Source organism: Dromaius novaehollandiae, chromosome Z (assembly GCF_036370855.1).
Source record: "Dromaius novaehollandiae isolate bDroNov1 chromosome Z, bDroNov1.hap1, whole genome shotgun sequence".
Taxonomy (NCBI): Eukaryota; Metazoa; Chordata; class Aves; order Casuariiformes; family Dromaiidae; genus Dromaius; species Dromaius novaehollandiae.
Window position 1 is genome coordinate 69,146,342 of NC_088132.1, and position 23,146 is coordinate 69,169,487.

General features: G+C 40.2%; 1 long non-coding RNA gene across 4 annotated transcripts in view; it reads right to left on the bottom strand.

The window, feature by feature from the left end:
* The window catches only part of LOC135324782 (uncharacterized), a 142,931-nt gene that overhangs the window by 41,111 nt on the left and 78,674 nt on the right, over positions 1-23,146 (bottom strand). For all 4 annotated transcript variants that reach the window (XR_010386036.1, XR_010386037.1, XR_010386035.1 and 1 more), the window contains exon 2: positions 16,664-16,789. This is a non-coding gene — a long non-coding RNA (uncharacterized LOC135324782). The remainder of the gene's footprint in view (positions 1-16,663; positions 16,790-23,146) is intronic.

Genomic DNA, 23,146 nt, shown 5'->3' on the forward strand with positions numbered 1-23,146 from the left:
GTTCTTTTGACCAGGTTGCATTGCTTTTTATTCCTGATATTCTTGATGCAGTGCCAATTGAAACCCTGTATAAATTAATAAGATTGATTCTTAGATGTGACGTCTGTTGCCTAAAGCAAAGAAAAACACCCGCAGCTACTCATTCTCCCCTAGAGAACTTCAGAAGGGAGGGAGATCAAGCAGGGAGGAACCTGGTGAAGATCCTGCCAATGATTTGACATCTGATGGAAATGGAGATAAATGTTATGAATCAAGGGGCAAAGCTATAATACGTTTATTTTACATGCTGGGTTTTTTTGTTGTTTAAAAAAGAGACATATCAGAAATTAGAAAGATGTCTCTAGTTGTAATAGCATACAGAAATCTGGCCCAGTATGGCCATTCTGTAGTATATCATCCTAATATAAGGCAATAGCTTCTAGCACAGGGATGCAAACGTTATAGCTAAGAAAAAAAAGTAAAAAAATACAGAAGAATTTGTCTCTTGTAAGATCTGAAATATAAAAAGCTTTTTAAGAGTCTCATGGGGACTCAGAAAAATTTAGTTAGGGGCATCCTGTGTGCAATAGACTGTCTTTGTTCACAATGTTACATTCTTTCTAAGAGCTAAAATAACAGAATCTGTTAGCAGAGCTGGAATCGTTCATTAAAGCTACCAGTGGAGCAAAGAGCAGCTGGTGGGAGGGGAACATCTACCAGAGCAGAGGCTACTTGTAGGCTAAGAAGGGCAGCTACAAGAATTGGTAATCCTGGCAAAGAGTTACAGGGTTATATAAAAGTTCAGGAACACTGTAACCAAGGCCCTTGACTCTGAGTGATCAAACCAAATCAAATGCAAACAGTTTTTGCTATGTTTGAGGCTTAAAGAAGGGAAAGATGCTGAGAATTTTGATGTAAAGCCAAACTTTCCTTTCCATATTCAGGTTTATGCAAAGTTCAAAATAGGTCTACTGAAATATCAGTGCTCTATGGATGACTCAGGTTTGAGTTTTGCCAACAAACTCTTATCTATTAAAGATTATACAGTGGAAGATGCAGCTTCACCTCTCTGCCTTTTGGCATTTTTCCATCCCTAAACTTTGACAGTAAAAAGTTGTCCAGGTTCTAGGAAAGTTCCATAAATGAAATGAATTAATAAAAATGACTTCGTTTGAATGTCTGTGGTCATTTTCCCAAACGAAACTCCTGTAGCAAGTCTTGTAGCTATGAAACATTTCTGTAAATAGGTACATACTTCATTCAAAATTGTATTTTTTAAAATCTGAACATTCCTCAATGGCCTTAGAAGGAGCTGGCTGTATTTCATATACAACAGTCATGTCGAGCATTATAGAAACTGAAGAGGAATATCTTGAAATGCAATTTTGTCTTGAAATGGAATTTTAAAATCTGTCATTTCAAATTTTAACTGGGATGGTAGGTCACAGTGTCACCTGTCCTATCACACTGCATGAACTAGCATTTTTGTGATTGCTTGCCGTGCTATCAAATCGTATTTGAAGAGTTTACATAAAGAAGAGCAGCAATTGCAAGAGAGTTAATAAATGTCATCTCTTCTATGCTAAAAGTGAGAACTTGTATCTTCAAATGGAAGACTGATAGATACAGGACACCACCATCATATCCTCTTTCACTGACTTTTCAGACTGACAAAGAACACTGTCTAGGGAACTGTGCTGGGAAATCTGGAGAAGATGCAAGAGCATTCATCTATTCAGAAAGTTCTGTCAAGCAAAGAAAAAACAGTCTGCCAACTACAGGATTCCTCACTATCCTTTTCAGCTACTTTTAGCATGAAAGTGTCTTCACTTCCAGTAATCTAAGCAGACACTCACACAGAGGAACAACTCCACCGAAAAAGGGAGGAAGCTAAGGGAGGGTAGATACTTGCCCTTTGTATTTATTGGTCTTAAATTAGTTTCTGAAATTAACCCTTAAGTTTATAAACAGAAAAAAGCAATAGTCTACAAGTACAAAATATACCCAAAGACTCAGACATAGCCCAGAGCATAAATATATTTGCTGTTTGTTTATAATAGGTCTATAGCATCACTTTCCTGACATGGCCAGTGAGGGCTTTGTAGAAGTGCTGATAAGGGATATGAATGAAGAAAATGTAGTTATCCAGCAAGCAAGAAATAGAAGGTTTCCAGAGTTTGAATATGCTGGTGATAACTGAGGAATGAATCTGACAGGTTTTTTTTACAATTAATTTGAAAATTAGTGCTCTTAAATGATGCAGGGACCTTCATCTCTAGCTCAGTGGTATTGAGTTGCCCAATTAGTTGTTGTAAAAAACTAGCTGTGAGGCCCCATGCATGCAGAGATTGGGTATACCTGCCCGAGGAACAGCATCAACCGTCACACCTCTTCTGCACAGAGAAGAGTCACAGAGTGGTTGAGGTTGGAAGGGACCTCTGGAGATCATCCAGTCCAACCCCCCTGCTCAAGCAGGGTCACCTAGAGCATGTTGCCCAGGACTGTGTCCAGACAGCTTTTAAATATTTCCGAGGAAGGAGACTCCACCACCTCTCTGAGCAACCTGTTCCAGTGCTCTGTTACCATCACAGTAAAAAGGTTTTTTCCTTATGTTCAGACAAATCTTCCTGTGTTTCAGTTCGCGCCTGTTGCCTCTCATCCTGTTGCTGGGCACCACTGAAAAGAGTCTGGCCCCATCCTCTTTATACCCTCCCTTCAGATACTTATACACATTGATAAGATCCCCCCTCAGTCTTCTCTTCCCCAGGCTGAAGAGTCCCAGCTCCCTCAGCCTTTCCTCATATGGGAGACGCTCCAGTCCCTTAATCATCTTCATAGCCCTTTGCTGGACTCACTCCAGTAGCTCTGTATCTCTTTTGTACTGGGGAGTCCAGAACGAGACCCAGCACTCCAGACCAGGCCTCATCAGGGCTGAATAGAGGGGAAGGATCAGCTCCCTTGACCTGCTGGCAACACTCTTCCTAATGCAAACCAGAAGCCTTTGGCCTTCTCTTTGTTTGATTCACCAAGGTTAAGGGGTAGTCTGGGGAAACTTGCACAGAAGTTGCCTGTCTTGCAGCCCTTCTAGAAACAAAGAATTGAAATCCTTACGACAATCAGCCTATTATCCCTTTCTGAGAAGTTCCCTCTTTCTTTCTCATTTATACCCTCACCCTTTCCTCATTCCCGATCACGCTCCTCCAGCTTCGCAGAGTTCATTCCTAGATTCTTCTAATGGAAATCCTGAATTTATGAAGCCATTTCTTCTCAAGGAACTGGACAATCCCTTCCATTATGCTTCTGAAAAGCTCCCAAAGCCTGTAACTAAATTGTTAACTTTTAGGTATGGCAGATGATTTTGACTATTGCCTCACGAGTTTTATGATAACAATCTCCAAGCCTTTCAAGAGGGAGGGCTGCTGAATGAAGTCACTTGTGAGTGCAGCCAGAATGAGGAGCAAAGGCAACTTGTGGAAATGTGTCCTAACTTGTGAAATATTCCCTCTGCCTCTCAGGCCCCAGTTCTGCTAAAGCACACAAATCTTTGGTTCACAGCTAAGAACACATCAGGAATTTTATTGGTGAGAAAAAGCCTGCTTTAGTGTAAGAGTGAAGACAATCTGTGCCAAGCAGGGGCAGAGATCTTTAGCTGGTATAAAGCATTCAGTGACGCCATCCTGATTTACTTTAATTCAAAATCTGGCCCAGGGTCTTTTTTGCTTCCAAGAAAAATGACAGGGAAGACTACTTAATGGAACTCAAAAACCTGTAGTGACACCAAATAATAATACTAAATAAAAGGGGACAGGTTGTAAAAGAGAAAAAGGAAATTTCAGCTATTTTGCTGGTGGTGACATCCCTTCCCCTCCCTGCCCTCTGTTCCCCACACAGAGACTCACCTGCTTCTCTCCTTTCCCCAGGAGAGAGAGAGATTTTGCAATATTTCTTTGCTGTGGTGAGCACTTACAAATAACCCCACTAACATCTCACAGATACAAAGAAACCTTACGCAATCAGCTGAGCAAGAGAGATAAATCAGCTGAGCTAAGAAATGTTTTAGACCACTGCATTTCTTTGCTGTGAGTACATGTGTACTCCATTCGCCAACTGGCCCATATTCACCTATTTTCTGAACTATTCTCTGAATGGGAATTTGATGGCGCTCTGGACTCCACATCTTCCCTCAAGTCTCCATAGGTGTGAAGTGCCACCTGATATCACTGATGTGATGAAAATTACTAGATAATCAGTAGAATATGCACTTAAAACCTTGGGGTATTTGGCCCAGAGACCTGACAAGACTCATTGTAGACAAACAGAAAAAAATACCCCTTTTTTGTTCAGATCCATGTGGTCATATGATGCAACACAACCAATGACATGCAATGATCACAAGATCAGATCAACTGTGTCACTTTGTTATACACTTTGGTAAACAATGAAAGGAAGCTTTCTCAGTAAAAAAAACAAACCCAAACCAAATGAAATCATGAAAGAGGCACTACATAATTTTCTATTAGGTGTCAACTACTATTCAAAAACAAGGAAACAAGCAAACAGCCTCCTAACCTGCTAAAACCCCCAAAATTTGAAGTATTACAAGTATGTGTGTAGCTGCTAAGAATATTATTCACAAATATATCCTTTTTTTAAACTGAATTTATTCAGTGAAGCAATAACTTTGTGATATAATGGCATATGTATATGCTCCAGTTTCTAGGCATTACATTTTTCCAAGGTTACTCTGCTTAAGAAGAGGTTGTATAATGAATAGTTATGACTTCCCCAACCTATTTCTCAAAATTTTAACAGGAAAATTTACTCAAAATTATCTGTAACAAAGGAAATACAAACAAAAAATCTTGTAGCCTGAGCCATTTTGTGTGCTACAGAGAAACAATTTAATGAAATGAAATGGGTTTTTTTTTGTTATGAAGGAAATTGGGAACTATCACATGATCTTCCCAGATGCAAAATTACTCTCTCCTGCCAGAGAGCCCTGGCAGTTTAGCTCATGAGAACCTAAAGTGGGATTTCCAAAGGCTTAAAGATTTAGTTTTCTCCAATAAGCTCAACAAAATCTTTTCCAAATTCTCTGAATTCTACTGATAAGTAAAACTAATGTGCTAATCTCATCATCCTCAATCCCCCAAAGATTTTTGATATTTCCCGTATTTCACTGGCCTGGAAATATTGTCACGACAGCTTCCACCAGAGTTTCCAAACACATCTATGCCCAGCTCTTGTTGGAACTAGGAAATGCAGGGGAGCAAAAGTGACATTTTCCTGATTTTGAAACCAGTTCACTTTGATACCTCCATTCCTCAAAGCTCAAAATAGATTTGGTTCAGACTCACTTTAAAGACTATACAGAAATTCTGGAAAAGTCTTATCCAAAGCTGCATTCTTCCTTGTTCCTTTGCAGATGAAGGAACATAACTCAGGCTCGGGAAAGACTGGCTTATGCTGCTCAGTGACACACAGTTCACATTTTGTATTGCAGCTGAAGGATAGTTCGGGAGCTGCCGATCACCCTGCTGTGGGCTCCTGCGTTACGCTGTGGCCCAGGGCCGCTGTCTGCACACAGCACAGAGGGAGGCATCGTCGTTGGGTCCGGAAGCTTTGCAGCGTGGGAACTTTGCACCTCTGGGTATTGCGGAGGGGCCAGGCTCTTCTGAACATACAGTGGTTTGGAAGGGTGTAAACATTTCTTTCAGAATTGGGGTCCTGCCTCTTCTTGTTTCACAGATTCAGTAGCTATCAGATCAATATTACTACTCCTTTAACTCTGCAGCTGGAGCTGCACTTGATGATAACCACAACGTAGGTGGTTTGGATGGGAGTTCTCTCCTGCGATTAGAAGCAACAATACAAAATCCCTTTATCCCAAAGTAACTTTTCCTAGTCTTCATTTCTATCCTCTTCAAGCCATAGATTTCCCCTTGATTTTTCTTTGAATTATATTAAATAGATTTTGTTACATCTGGACATAATTATGTTTTCAAAACTGCAGCATGCAATTCTTGGCTTATCTGTTAGAACCAAATAAAATCTGCTTCTAATTTCTTTGTTGCATCTAGTATCATATAGACATGAATCACATCTTTCACCACTTGCCATGTAATTAGAAGGGGATATGGTAGCTCCTCATCCATCTTTGTAGCACGGTCCTGACTTAATTTGCGTTGTGCAAACACGATGAAAACCATGGCATGCTCCCGCACTGATAAGAATCAGTCATTCTAAATGGAAGAGTTGATCCACAACTCTACTCAGAGTTCAGATCCAAATAATTTTGAGACTGAGAGAGCCTATGCTTTCTTCTTCTGTTTCTTGTGTGTTAATTCATCCAGGAATAGTCTAAAGAGTTAAGAGGGCTTTTTCAGGCTGTAAATATCAGAAACAATACAAGAAACTGTTATTCAGCCTATTTTGGTGGTCACAAAAGATGTGGATTGTTCCCTAGAACCGAAGAAACTGATAAATAGTAGGATCTACAGAAGGTCTGACTCTCAGGAGACTAGTCTTGTGGTTCTTATATACCCAATGTGCTCCTTTTTGAGGAACCACTGATTAAGTGCATAGGCTCTATCTGAACAACTATATCTCTATCTGGTCTGGGTAATCCTGGAAGCCTCCTTGAAAAGTTTCATTTAATTCAGGCTACATATAAATGTCAGTTGCCCTCACAGCGAGAGATGTTGATTCTCTTCACAGAAGAAGTCACGGCCAACTTATTGCCCAGCAACATTACTGAAAGGATAGACAACAAACCTGGAAGTGCTCACTCCAGGCAGGCTCTATCAAGCATGTCCATATAATACAGAAGTAAGCACCTGGGGAGATCACTAACGTACTCAGTATACGTACAGTTATTTGCTGAGCATAGCAGTTAGTGTACCTTAAACCTGGCCCTGAATTAACTCCTGTGGATAAATTAGATAGTTTCATGTTAAATTAGGTTTTAACCTCAATCAGGAAGCTGTTTTTAAAACACAACATAGATGCAGCTGCTTCATTGTGTTTTTGACCACTTCATGACAAGAACTTATTTCTTAATCATTATTTTTAAAACATACATGGAAAGCTGATTTTTGTCCCTAATCTCAGGTTACTTATTTTATGAATGTAATACCCACGACTGCATTGAATGTGGTAATAATATAGAACAAAACTGATAGAAAGAAATCCGATGCCAATGTAAGAAAGAACAGAATTAGACTTATCACCTTTTATAAAATAGCTCTTCCTTCTGTTACTTATTGTCTCCTTCATCCTGCCTCTCCACCAATATACCACCAACCCAGAAAAGTCCTTGGCAAACTGGTTGGACTGAACATTTTTTCACCAGATGGTATATATTTAGGGCTAGATCCCCAGCTATTAAAAGATCATGCAACTGACTTCAATAAGCAACCTTATTTCTTATTTATAAGCTTAAACAGCAATGATCACATGAATTACAAGGAATACAAACCTACCAGGATATAATGATATTACAAAGATCCAAAATGCTGCTACCAGTATATATGAGCCTTCTTGTAGGACTCTGTAGTCTTTCAAAGTAATAGGAGAAATATACTGAGAAGGAAGGAAACTTTATTCATAGAAGACTAGATCCATGGTTTATTTGCTTTAAATGAGATTTGGGAGGAATTGAGATACATACCTAAAAACTGCAATGCTCCAAACTCTTACCATGAAAGCCATACCTGCTGCCTAAACTTGGTGGAACACTACATTCACCAGGAAAATTCACTGAAATTTGAACTTTTAAGGTCCTTCGGTATCCTCATGTGCCCAGAACTGACCCAGTGTGATCAACACAGGAAGTAAGTTTGGCTACACAAGTTTGGGATTTAGAAAGTATGGTACGAGGAAGAGAGCTCCAGTCCTGATCCCCCATAATCTTAAGAGGATACAAAAAAGGGCCGTTCAGCCTGTGGAAGAGCTGAACCACTCTCTGGAGGTGTCTTTCTTTCCTTTGGAGCTATTGAGTGCTACCAGAAATGCTTCACTTTCATGCGTACAGTTAGGTATGCTGTATCAATGCCAAAGCATGCATGAGCCTGCTGTCCCATAGGCAGTCACTTCCAGAGTAAAACTAAATGTGTTGATAAGGCTGACCCTGTCACAAAATGCAGACAGAAATGCAATGGCACCCAATGTCTTCCAAACTGGTGCCAGTGGTGCCACTGGCCACATGTTACAGATTTAGCTTCAAAGGGTCACTGGGTAAAATACTGCTGCAGTCCTTCAAGGACAGTCCACAATCCAGTATCTGCCCATCCTTACTGCCCGAATGACCAAGCTGCAGCGTTGTTAGCCAGCCTCATGTTCCTCCTTTCTCTGACCTGCCGAATCTCCAGTTCATTGCTTACTGTAACACAAACCCAAGGGGAGTGAGAGGTAGCAAATACCCACTGCTCAGCCAGCTTCCAACACCCCTCCTGGGAGATGAGGATGATGGGTTTTAGCTTCCAGAGACAGAGACTAGAACTGGATCTGGGTCTTACCCATTGTAAATGAAGGCCCTTAGTCTGTACTCTTTTATAAAATGTTAAGAATCCTCTTTTTCTTTTTTTTTAATTAGCACATTTCAATTTTTAGGGAGAAGATCCTCCCCCAGGAGCAGATTCCCGGCTGAAGACAAGCAGAGCTATGTGACCTGGCTTGGAGCAGGCAGATGCTTTCAGCTGCCAGGAGGCCAGTATATGACAGGTTATCAGGTCGCCCTTCCCAGCCTCTAGGTTTGGGATTGGGACTTCACTTTAGCAAAAAGAGGCCTAAAGTTTCAGTCTGTAACATCTACTTGAATCTAAGCCCTTTCTTCATGGTAGCTAAGGATATTCACATCAACAATTGTTTTTATGCACACTTCACGTTAAAATTTATGCTGCATTTTCAGTCTACAATGACAGAAAGTCCCTTTCCATTTCTTTTAATTTTTTCCTGTGACAAGATAGCTTTTGAAATTACATTTGGCCACATAAATTTAGAATACATGAGTGTTACACTGTTTCAGAAGATTACTCCAAGTATCAGTGTTGACAATCTCTGACCCCTTCAAACTTGGCCCTGTGAAATTCTGAAAAAAAAGGGTTTTTTTTTGCTTGTGATCATTTCACGACTTTTGTTTTAAACAATGCCTAAGCTAAGAAACTTCTGGACCATCTGCAACAGGAAGCTGAAAACTTCAGGGACCTTTGTTATTAGCTGTGGTGCCTTACCGTAAATAATTAACATAGTTTGATGGCTTAAAAAGAATGCAAAAGCATCAGTTTTCATTCATCTATAATAAAAAAGGAGGAGGAGGAGGGAGCTGACAGGAGGATATGAGAGGGTATGAATTAAAGTTAATAAATAATGCCTACAGAGTTAGTCATCAGTTTAGCTTTGCATATCCCATATGCTGCACACTGCAATGTCTTATAACTATTTTGAAATGGGCTTGTCTTGTGTGGAAAAAAACATGGATCATATTTAAGCAAATCTTCAGAAGAGCTCACTTTGGATGGGAATAACACAAGCAAATATATCTAAACATTTTCTCTCACAGTTTCTTTTTCTATTTTTATTTAATGTGATATGATTCATAAATATTTGATGGGTTATGGCTCAGTAAATGTCATTTTGTTGGCTCTGGGGAGAACTTCAACTTTGAGTGTTGATCAAAATGATATATAGTCTCTCTGGAACAAGTAGGACAAGTACTACATATCTGAAAGCCAGATTCTAGGTCTGTCAAAATAAATGGCAAAACTTCGACTGTTTTCTAAGATTAAAATGGTCAAGCTGTTGGGGAAATCCAGGTCCAAATTTTAGCAGTGCTGCAATGCTAGCAGATCTTTTCTGAGTTTTCTTTATCTCTTCACTTGCTGGTAGTGCTAAAAGTTCAAGCAACAACTTCTGTAAACTACAAAGGTAAGTAAGTCTTACGTTATAGAAAGCGCATAAAATGGCTTTTTTCACTGATGTTTTGAAACTTCCTCCTGGCTAAGACACAAATTTTTTTCACTCTGACCTCAGCGATTTGTCGACTAGGGCAAGCCTCCTTCCATGGCTTCATTCTCTTTCCTGGACCATGCCCAAAAGATGAGAAGAAGCTCTGATCTAAAAGAGGAGTTAGCCATGATTTGGGTATATTTTATGAAGCCTTTTGTGATTTTTGGTGGGCTGTGCAGAGAGCTTTTAAGCAAGCAGAATCACAAGGATGGAGGCTGATGCAGTCTGTTTGCACAGACACACAATGAACCAGCACGTCTCTGTGGAGTTCGGTCCGACCACGGAGGAGGATGAGAGAAGACACGCTCCCCTTTTCCGTTGGTTGAGCTAACTTGTACACCTCTTCCCCCCCAGAGAGATATTGAAGTACTGTGGCACAGGACATGCAAATTACTTGGGACAACAGGCAGCTTGGCAGCCGTCCCAAATAAAAATTTTTGGGTTTCAGTGGGAAAGTTTTTGACTCAAAGTTTTCAGTTTCCAAAATAATAGAGCTCTGAAGTAGCACTTTCCCATGCAGCTATGGCTGCCTCACTAAGGGAAACAAGACCAGCACTCAGTAAAAACAAAGGAAAAAGAATAATATTAGAGACAGAAGCTATCATCCTACACACAAAAATGTGATTTTTCTTTGATGACATTTTTGGGATTCATTCTACGAGCAATGAGAGCAGTTAGCAGTGGAAAAGACCTATTTAAGGCACCTCATCTGGCTCCATGAGACAAAGTTCTCCCTACAGCTGGGTGATTACTATAGAAATGTTTTCACTAATGCTCACTGGGAACTTCAGAAGATTCTATTAGAAGTGCTGCTGTTTACATCTGCTTTCTACAGAAAGACTGACTGTCAAGCAAATTGTCTCATTATACTGGGGCATGTGGATTTTAATACCTTCAGCCTGAGGAGACGCAGAACCTAGGCTCCCTTCCCCTCCATGAATACTTTAATTCCTAGGCTGTTATCTTAATAAGGAATAAAAGGAAGGGGGCACAACCAGAACTTCTCCTTTTGCAGATATTCTAAAAGAAAATGACAACCACCCATATATTCTGTAGGAAGCCCAATCCCATCAGTGCATGTCAGGTGCTGCCTGGGAAAGCAGCCCTGGGTTTGGGCCCTCAGGGAGCTCTGATGGAAGAACGCCAAGTTCAGGATGCAGCTGGGATTAGGTATGATCTCAGTGCCAACCACCTCAGCCCTGTCAAGGTGTGGGGCAGTCCTGGACATGCTCAGAGGCACTACACATGTTGATGGGTTGGCTGCAAAATCATAGTTTAGGGCTATGGAACTTTAATTTTGCTGAAATCCCAGTTTATTACCCCAAAGCCTTCTGGGACTGGTGGAGAAGGAGAGGAAGAGGAAGATCTAACCCTGGGCTTCTATAGTTTTTGGTTGCTCACAGACAAGACTATCAAAATTTATTGATTGTTTTTCTTGGCTTCATAAAAAAATACAAGTTGGATTAGTACATGCCTGCCAAATTCCTTATGAATAGGGAATGACAGGAGTTGATTTGGAGAGCTTTGTACAAAATGAAGGTCATTTTTCAAAATTAATTTCCTTATGATCTATATGGAGTATTTCACATACTTTTCAGTCCAAAACTACTTCTGATCACTTTAATCCTAATGTTTTATCCTAATGTAATATTTTCGTAATTTGTCTATTACATAAAAACTTTTTAGCTGGAGTACTTTTGATCCAGCTTCTGGGATCGGCCAGCTGTCTTGCTTTTGGCAGTGGTCAAATAAGGCAGTATTTTAGAAGGTGATAGCTCCAGAAGTTGCTTATGTTCAGTTACCTGATCATTAATACCTCACAAGAAAATTTTTATCCCTGGAAGCATGGAGACAGGCAGCTGTAGCTGGATTAATGGGGATGTCATTAGTATTGAACAAAGGCACAACATTTTTTGAATCATTTGATTAACTTTTGTACAGCAGGGCCTTACGTAAGAATGGCTTTGTGTTACTGGATGACTGGTAAACAGGACTGCCCTTAGAGTCTTCAACATTCATTTTGTGCCTCATTATCTAGTATTGTTCGAAGCAAACTAAATGGTCCCTTCTGCTCATTTCACCTGGAAGCTCCTAGGGGCTGGTTTTGTTCCTTTTTGGCGTCCGGGCTCTCAGCTTTGGGTGGCATATAACAGGTAATGAAGGGCAACACCAGTCCCCTTACACAGCTCTGTGATGACACCACCTAAACATTGCTTTTAGAGCCAGCATCAGTAATACAGCATGGAAAATGCAGCCTTTTCATCAGCCTATCATTTTTAAACGAGGCAAAAGAACAAGCACAATAAAAGAAGCCCTAAAATCCCACCTCTTGAGAGAAGGATATGTCAAGGTAAGCCATATGGAAGGCTGCCAAAAGCCATTCATTCAGTGAAGTCCTCTCCAGCTGGGCAAAAGGGTGTGTGCAGCATATCCTGGGGCCAAGGCATGCCAGAGGCAGGACTGATTCACACAGTGCTACAGAGACTCTGGACTGTCTTCAAGCCTATAAAGCACAGCCCCAGTTAGGGAGGGCAAAAAGATGGTTAAAACATGTTGGCTATGCTAAATTCACAGAGAACTTCACACATCAGTGATATAACTAAGGAAGAAACTAGGGGAAAAAATAGAAGGACTGATGATGCCCTCTCATCTAAGAGGTTTGGATCAGATTATTGGAAGGTGCTACAGGACAGGGGTCACAGAAATCAGTGGCACAACATGGACTAACATCAGCAGAGAGGCTGATTTTACATATTGAGTGTACGTACACCAACAGTAAGGCCTAAGGGTTATGAAAGAGAGGTGAGTTACCTTGCGGCTGCTATGGGGTAATTGCACAAGCAATAACTGAAATAAAAGATATGCTGTGCATTCATACCCTGGCATATTTTACATATTGGCTTTATTGTACTTGTTTCTACAAGGGAGAGCTATCACAAGGGACATCCACCCATCTGGCTCTGAGCAGCATAATATGATGTATTCCTGGGGGGAATTTGGGGGACCAAACGCATGATCAAAGGAGACTCTGCACTATGAAGAGAAATCAGCTGAGAAGAAAGGGAGAATAAGCAGGCAGAAGCTAATGAGTTTCTGGCAGAGAGATGCTGAGAGACTCGTGTGAGGGTTGCCTGTCTCTTCCGGATCAGAGGCAGCAGTCAAAGAGAAGAGGAATTTACTCCAAACTTGCAAGTAAACTATATAGTTAAGCTAAGACATGGACATATGGGCCTTTTGCTGTTTTACAGTCTTCCCCTGCTTGATAGATATCACCAGGAAAGAAAACAATACTTTGTTTAAAAAACTTGTGGAGCTATTTTAACAGTTCCTGGTCATGGGATGACAGAGGAGAAAGGCTTACAGGCGACTTTCTGGGGCTGAGACATTGTTATGGTGAGTAACCAGGGGTGGCTGAAACTGTGAGGCTTTGGGGGACCCACTCAGAAAAAGGGAAACAGCAGCAAAACCTTCAGTGTCCCAGCTCTGAGGCAGGCAAGCAAGCTGAACAAGTAGCTAGCTCTGTGGCATATGAGGACAGTGTAAAAACAATGCTTATGAAAAGAAGAGACACGGGAACAACCTTTCTAGTTCAAACCTGCTCCCAGATTGTGTATTCAAGCCTTAAGGTATTATTTTGTTTAATTATATAAACTGTTTTGTAAAACAGAACATGAAAAGCGATATACAAATGACTGGCAGCATGGGGTATGAATGGCTGTGTTGTTCTGATGGATTAAAAGCAAAGGAAAGCTTATTTTCGGACAAAAGAGCTATCCTTCAGTTTCAGGCCAACAAGGAAGGTCAAGATTCCATCTTATCTGCGTAGTCTTAGGTAACAGTCTAAGGCTAACTGACTTGATCCAGATCCCAGGAAAGTTAGTGCTGGGATTCTTATTGTTAACCAGGTGCTTAGAAGTTCCCAGGCTGGCAGTACTGACAGTGGCAGAGGCATATGCATTCGTGTGCCAAAGATAATTTTCAGCTTATACATATCAATTTTTCTCAGTGAATTGTCCTGAACCTGGGAGAAGTGCTTTATCTAGGGAGACTTGCTCATGCCCATTTCCAGAACACGGAGTCTTCTTTCAGCTGATAAAATAAAGATTTTTAAAGGGAGATCAGAAATCTCATGAGTTTAATTCCCTGGGTGCTTTTCTTCATTCATGTCATGTCATGTTCATATCAAGCTTGGGAGCTGCATTGCTTACAATTTCAGTTCTGGGATTCATGTTTTGAAGGCCTTTATCACTGGCACTTTTTAAATCAGAAATTTAAAGAGTGGAGGAGTTGATAATAATAACTGTTTTAGCTGTCCCAAACTCCCCCCATAAAAGGATCATTATAGGAAAGGTCTAGGTCCATATTTGGATAAATCATAAATTATACATCATATCTAATAGTTAGAGAGGGAGAAATGCATAAAAATGTAGCCTCTTGACCCTTCCTTCCTCCAACAGCTAAAGTTCTCAAGAAAACATGAACTATTATAAATATTCATAATTCCCCTTGGAGTCCCATTTGCTGCTGAAAATCTTACTATAAAACTTGCTCTTCATGCATGAAACAGAGCATTTGGCAATTTGAGATCCAGACTTGACACAATGTATTTCTTTAGCGTGCAAGAAAATTCTTGCAATAGATGGTCACATTCAGATGTAGGAGAGAGGCCTTGATTTTGAATCTGGACATTGACCCAAGAAATAGAGAAGGAAGTTAGCAGCAGTATAATGCAAAGAAAGGATATATCCTCTTCCAACCCTGGGATTTCATTCTGTGTTCATAAAAGTGTGTGGGAGAAATCTTAGCTTTGGTGTAATGCTGTTTTAAAGCAAACTGAACTGTGCAGTATAGATTCCATTTACAGGCAAGGCGAAGCCTCAAGCTAGAACTCTTAATTACTATTCTCAGACGTACATAAAATCAAAGAGAAAATTCACTGCAGGCAGATGAGGGCACACGTTCTGTGATGACATCCCTGACAACTTGACCATGAAATTAACAACTTGCCACAGGCAGGTCCACACAAACGGGAAAAGAGTTCCCCTGCACTGCTGGCATCGGCACAAGCGCGACAATCTGAATTGACATTTTGGAGGACATTTCTCAGAGCACTTGAACTGGCAGCATGTAGGCTGCCTTTTTATGAACTACAGATCTCATTAATAGGGAGTGGCTTGGCTTAATAGTGGCTTGGTAGAGTTTCTTCAAACAAAGTTAGCCATGTAACATATACCAGATGTCAGGCTATTTATAAAAATGTACATATTTCATCCAGCCCATTTTATAGCTTAAAAATATATGCTCTCCCTTAACACTGTGCATTTTTTCATTCAGATACACTGCATATACTTGCCCTCACAATATTTTCCATCTGTACATTTACTTTACTTGCTTATATCTGTATAATCCTGTATGCAGTCAGCTGATGGTGGCTCTATCTTCATTCCTAGCACCCTGTAAATGTATTTTCTTATAATGAAAATAGAAGTCAAATTAACTGGTTTTCAGATCATATTTAAGTCTATAGCAAAGTTACAAGTCTAACACAAAGAGTTGTTAACTGATGTTCACAGAATCTAAGATATTTGTCTTCTCAGTGAACTGACCCCTTCAAAATTACAATGAGACACATCATTAAATAAAGTGCCACATTTCTTGGAAGCAGTATAGTCAAAGACCTCTCAGAGAAGTAGACTCTGTCAGTCTACTGTCAGTTCACTATTTCCCATATAAAGCTGTATATTTTAAGCATTCTTGGAAAGAAACAGTTGGGAAAAAATATTTAATAGTGGTCAATCGACACAAATAAAGTGGAAAGCTACTGGTGTACATTTATTATTATTTGGAATAACTTTTTTTGCCAAAGCAGTTGGCAAAGAACTTGAACAATATTTATCTTTAGGGAGTAATGCATAATAAAGCCATTCCACATTTTTCATTGCTTGGCTTTTTTTTTTTTTTTTTTTTTTTTTTTTTTAATATAATTTGGAAACATGCAAATGTAAACTTCTCATAAGATTTACTCCTAACTTTATATTACTGAGGCTGAGATGCATATTGATACTCCAAAAAAGGTAACCAAATATGAACCTAATACATGTTATTGGAAGCAATTTGATTTTAAATATTTTTGAAGCTGGAGATGATGATTTGTATGTTTGTTGACCCAAAGCGATAATTATAAAGGTCTTTGGAAGCAATGGTGGAAAGAAATCATCCCTTTATCTTGCATTTCTTTTGCTGCACAGATTCCAATGGACAAACTTCACATTTCTTCTCCCATGACGGGAAACCACAGCTTTCAGGTATTAAAATACCGGGTGCATCGATATCAGAGATTTCTGAATACAACACTGAGTTTACCCTAATCCTCAGAATGATTTATAGACATGTGGAAACCAACACTTAAAGCTTTTAGGAAACACGTCCTGGAGCCATTTTTAACTGACGAATAACAGCACATAGATCAGAACTCTCTTTAGAAAGCAATCCAGTCAAATAGGTCTAAATCACAGGAACAGAGATGGACACAAGCCACAGAATGAAAGGAAGGAGTTAAATTCACGAGCCATTCAAATTAGAATCAAAACATGTATTTTAAGTCCCAATTCAGGTGTTCAGAGTAGCAATTTTGTTCAGGTAAATTGGTAATGTAAACAATGTTTCTGAATTATCCTACCTGGCAGGCTTTGATTGGAGGAGATTATTGTCTTGTTCAGCCTGTTCTTATTTGGTAATTCTCTCCCTTCAGTTGGTCACAGCTGGGAACATGCAGCTGGAAAGCCTGTTTCAGTGGCATGATGCACTACAGGGAATATACAGAGGAAAGCACATACAGGCATTTTTAGTCTAATGCTTTTAGCATCTGGGCAGTCTAAGAAAATTGCAATTATCTTACAAAATTTATTTTTAATAAATTTAACACAATTTAACAAAGGTAAGCTCCTCTGTTAACTTAAAAGAAAGGGGATGATTTGGCTTGCAAAACGAAGTTCAGCACATTCATCAGAACTGCAGATTGGAAAGGCAGCAAGGAAACATCATTATATTAAAAAGCATAAGACAGATTTTTGGCTCACAGATTTTTAGTTCAAAACTAACAACTAGTAGATAAACAATTAGCCATGTAGTAGTGTCACAACAGGTTAATAGACTAAATCGGGTACTGACATGCACAACAGTTTAACATGGTCCTCTGATCAAACCTATGAAGCATGGTAACAAACCAAGTTAGTCTGTACACCAACCTCTGCTCCTCACTCTAGAAACAGGAATAAGAGAGAAAACATATAATACAGCAAATAAACATAGACATACTATAGTCTCAAAATATAGAGGGTGTGGAGCTGTACTGTAGGTGAGCAGTAAGCTCACTGCATTAGACTGGCTGCTCACACAGAAATGTGGTGTTCGGGGCCTCTAGCACATGAGGTTATGAGCCCAGGCCAAATATCAGTGGAGAAGGTAATTAAAGTAAATCCAAGAGACTCTACAGAATATGGGAAAACAGCCAAAATATTTTAGCTTTTCCAGTGATCAAAGGTTTGGAATTATTAAAGCATTAGACAACCTCAACATAAAAAGACTAGAAAGCTGTTATTTTCACAGATTACAATGGAAAACAGTTTTCTCTCTCTGGTTTAATGTTCAAATAATTACAAATCTGTACAGAACAAATTCATATTATTTCTTTCTATATAGGCTTGTCTGCACCAGCTTCCATAAGCTATTCACACAAAATACATCAATACACCTACCATTTTCCCTGGTGAGGAGACAGAAGAGGGTTGTCCAACCCCATTCCTCAGCCCTTTAAAGGAATACCTTCACCTGTTCCCAATTTACCACAGAGCTAAACTAGAATGAAGTACCCAGCATGAGATAACTTATGACAACTTGAATCTAATTCTTCTAATGCATGTTTCTGCTGCCTTCTTTGGAGTTCTTAACCTGCTTTGGAGAAGGAAAGAACAAAATAACATAATCTAACAAACCCTTACCCTACTCCAGTCTGCTGACAAGGGTAACATTTTTCCTGGTTCCTCCAAAAGGCAACAAGTTCACATCCCAGGAATGGGATTAATTACCCTCCCTAAGCGTACAGTAGCGACTGGCTTATCTAAAAACGTATCAACCAGCTGGCCCATTCATTGCCTTTCTTTCTGAATGTTGCTCCCAAAACCCAAGGGAGAGGATACTTTCACTTTCTCCTCCGCAATCCAGACAAAACCCTCTGAGATTGCAGGGCTGCACACTGCTGCATTGAATGCGGATGGAGGGACTTATAGAGAGCATTTGGGGAATGAAGTACAAATGTCCTGTAGCACTGCATGTGCAAGCACACACATATCCCGTTTGAGCAGTGTGTATATAGCAACGAGGTGGATATAAAGAGAATAAATGCACTGGCAGTCTAGAGATACATATTTATCTGGCTCCAAAAAATTTCTGAGCATATTATTATGGGGCCGGAAAAAAAAGTCTTCAACTACAAAATTGCCTATGAAGAAACATAGACTTGTTGAATGCCAATTCAGTTCTCCTTAGCTGACCCCTTCTGGGGCTAAATTTACGTCTTTTAACCTATTGAGGGAGTAAGGGATATGGAGGTTAGCGGATGCAACCAGTTGGTTACTGGCAATGAAGCTCTGACTGGATGTGTCCCAGCCAGATGGCATGGCCTCTGTCCAAAACGACATTTCTGTCCAGCCTAACAGAAGCAGAATGCTGTATCTCAGCGCTGACGTCTGAGCACACAAAGCTCTGCCCTTATTTGGCCCATGCTTTTCCTATATGATGTTAGCCCTCTGACAGGCACATCCATGCTTACCACTGTGCTCTGGAGTGTAAGACTGAAGGGGCCACACCAGGTAAGTCTAGACCCCCGCAATTGCGGAAAACTATGCCAAGAAGGGTAACCAAAAGTCCACCTCACCTAGTTCATGCAGACAACAAGCCACAAAATACCCAACAGACTTCTATATGAAATATATGGCATATCTCCAGCCTGTCCTGAGGCCTCAATATTTCTATCATTTCACCAAAAAGAGGAGAGAAAATGCTGCCAATATGTTGAACCCCTGCAATAACAGAGAAGAATGCCCAGGCAAAATGTGCCCTGGTGATCCTGTGACACAGAGCATATTCTATATGATGGAGAAAGCGGAAAGCAGCAAAAATAAAATCCAAATTCAGTAAGCCTTGTCATTTGGACTTGGAAAAGAGTTAAGAGCAAATCTGACAACTATTCTAATCACAATAGGCAAAGAACACCAACCCAGAGTCGCCAGTCTCTCAGGCGCACCATTAGAAACATGAACGTGTCCCACACACTCCCTCCAGATGCAGCCAGTCTTCCTGAACCTCTGAATGGAGGAATCCTCCTTCCTCCCTCTCTATGGGGGAACATCACCGATGAAATTCTTCCAAGACCCAGAAGAACAATCTCTTCCTACCCACTTGCCTGTACTGCTCTCATGTGCATCTGCAAGTGGGAAGTGAGAATTTACCACTCTGCAAACTACATTGGAAAAGTTCTAGGCATTACCAGCTGAAAAAAAAAAATCCTCTTTGTGCTAAGTCATTGATTTAACATCTTCCATTAGCAGGTACTTCTGTATCTTGGCATAGTTTACAAGCATCATCATAGGTCCGCAAATAAACTGCACAGTAAAATATTCATATTATCTGTGTACACACAATGAGATCAGAAATTAAGACAGCAACTCGTACAATTTTTCTTCATTTTCTTTCATTCAACCAACATCTAGTTAAAGTACAGAAGCAAAAACATTCACGGCGGGTTAACCTAGCTTTAATCATTTGTCTTAGCCTTGTTTCTGTTTTACAAATCAAGTTACACTCAGTTACTACAGGTAAGGACAATTAAAACATGTTCCTGAACATTTGCAACTTACTTGCTGTGTTATGTACAAATATGATCTTGAGATTTTTCTTGCTCTAATTATGCATCGAAGTACCTCTGGGGGTTTATAATAGAAAAGCAAGCAGCATCCAGCTAGTCTATCAAAATCAATGTTCCAGATGATTAAAGTAAACTGCATGCCTCAGGTCTCATGCACAATTCTCTCCAAGACCGTACTGAAACTTCTGTATGTTTGGATGCTTTTTCAGTTTACTCTGAAAATAACAATAAACAAATGAAACTTCACCTGGGAAATAAATGAAGCTACCAGTGAGTTCATATGAGCACATGGCTGAATACTGATTATGCACAAAAGCCACCACTAACACACACTGAGAAACACAATGAATTTATTGCACAGTTTAGAAATCCTATATGAATTTCAGCTTGATTCAGCTTAGAAAAGATCTGTCTTAACTTGCACATTTTATTCTTTTTCACAAAGTAAAGAATTCACATTATCTCTAGAGAAACACCGGGTGAGAGGACTAATGAGTAATAAGCTGGAAGCAGTGGAAGAAGCAATAGAAAAAGAACTGGCAAAAGTACTTCATAGAGGTTTTTCTCCCTTTAGACAAGCTAGTCTGCAAAAAATGGTTGCATCTGACAGGTAAAGCTCTCTGGATATGCTTTTCTTCCTTAGGGTCACAGGAATAAAAAACTGGGCATGAGGAGGATTCTGCAGGGTGGCAGAACATGAGAAGTGCTAAGCAGTCAAATCTACCTTTACCACATCCACTTCAGTTGGAAGAATTACAACTTTTAATTTTAAAACAGATTCCAGACCAGGTTATGCAAAAGTATGAAAAATCACATATAACCAATAGCACAGAAGAAAAAAATGGCCCCACTATGCATTTTATTTTAATATTTACTTATTTCTTTAAGAGCTTGACTTATGATTTCCATAATGTGAATCTGGTCCAGTGTGTTCCTGTCTCTTGATTACTCTGCAGGTAAATAGCAGAGGTGAACAGAAAACATGTATTTTTCCCCTGTAAAAGAAACCAAAACACAGATGGGAAAATGTCTCCAGATAGAATTAAAATTAGAAATTTCAACCAAAAAATGTAGTGGGAAGATGATGAGAGAATAGAAAAGGAATTTTTTGGCCTGCTCCCACACTTTTGACTCCCTGAACAGCAAATAGTCCAGGGTGCTTATGAGTAACCAACCAACAGAAGACCAGACAGGGAAACTGGCCGTTCAGTTAGTTGGCCTGAACTGACATGCAGACATTCTGAGTGTCCAGCATTTTCCAGCAGAAAATAAATCATTACAAATTATGTGGCCAACTCCATTAAATAATTAAAACCTTTCTCTAGAAGCCTTGAAAACAGTGTCAAATGAAAATCAATTCATTAATTGGTAATAAGCAAAATGCACAGGTTTCACTCGAGTTTTTGGATCTGCTTCCAAGTTCCCCAGTGTTCAGGGAAAGCGCATGCAGTACAATGTCCTGACATGTTCAATTCTTGACCCCATTCAGGGCTTCTGCCCTCCAAGAGTGTGCTCTCAGTCTGCATACACGTGAGATGTTTGAGCATGCAGCATTAGACATATTTTGCATAAATATTAAAAGAACTCCCCATACATCCTATGGGTAATAATAGGTATCTCAGAGTAACATCCACTGAAATCAAAACAATCCATTGCCCAAGCAAACCAATAGAAAATGCTAAGAAGTGGATGATCTGACCACCCTCTCTCTTAGGAATTTCAATCATCCCCACAAGGCAGAGCAGAACAGACTGAGAGGATCCTAAACAAGCTCCTAACAAGTTGGCAGGCCCACAAAAGGCAACACATTGTGGAGCAGCATACAGACATACCAGCAGGCTCAGACATAGCACCCTGAAGACATGGCTGTCCTGCTGCCTATCCCATAGGGTCCCTGTGCTCTGATGTATTATTTTGATCCCCTTTTCCACTCTGTAACCTTCAATGTGCTAACCTCCACGCCAGCATCTAAAGCAAACTCTTCCTCATAAAATGGAGGGGGAAGTGGGCGACAGTCCAGTTCTAACGAATAGCCCCGTTGGTTAGAGATCTCACACAGGATGTAGGAGATGCAGGGCCACATTCTTCCACTGCCTGCATGGTTTTGCATTGCTACCCCCATGAATACTTCATTCTCCAACCTAGAGAACAGTGGTAGAATTGGATTCCTTCAGTCTGTCCAGTTGAACTTATTCCCATTTCCATACAGAAAACAATTCTGAACTGAGCTGTAAACAAAAAGAATGACTATATCACAGTGGCAAGGGCATTCATTAAAGAAAACAAAAACAGTTGGAATCTAATCCATAGCAAGAGGAGAGATGAACAGTAACCTGCAGTCAGATGCCCTACACTCTGGAGGTCTGGAGCACTCTTGGGAGGTGGAGGATAAGATCTCATTGCACAGGAGGGGACTGTCACTAGCTTTTCTGCAAGTGGATGGTCCCTCAAGATCAGAGCATTTCAGTGTCTAGGTTTCAGAATGGAAAGAGTGCATGGAAGGGGAATAAAACATCAACTGAACAGATACCACCAAACAGGCCTGCCATAAGAATGGAAGTGAGGAGTTCACAAATGACTCCAGCTACAATTTGTACTAGAAGTGGAATTTGTCAACACTCCCTGTCAGTGCTGGAACAGCTCACATACAGTTTCTGTTGGTTCAGCTGAGAGCATGGGGAGCTATCGTCTGTGACCTCTAGATTTTTTCAGTCACAGCTTTCCAGGGTCCTGTTCTCCATGAAATAAGCAAAGCAGTGACAGCTGTGAAGCTCCATACCAACTGCTGGGTGTATGGTGGGTGACAGCAGTCACTGCCCTGTTGTGTACCATGCTTGACCTAATCAGGTTGTCTGCAACATATATGGCACTGCATGCGCCAGAGAGGATCTAGGTTAGGCTGAGGGAAAAGCCATGAGTCTTCTGACATGATTCTTGGTGCTTCCCAAAAGACATACTCTCTGTGCACTTTCAAGGTCCCATGGTTGCTGAATGGTATTCTCCGAATCTAAAGTTTGGTGTTGGCCACAACAGCAACAGGCAGATGCTAAAGGTTTTTGCATAGCCTACAAATACAAGTTTATCAAATAATACCTTGTTCAGTCTGCCTGTTTGTATTTGCATAAGCTGAAATGTTCCAGGATAGACTCCAGTATAAGAACCAGGACAAACAGAATAGTCCTCTTTCTTTCTAATGAAACAACATATTTCAGCATTAGAGATTATGGAACGATCTTG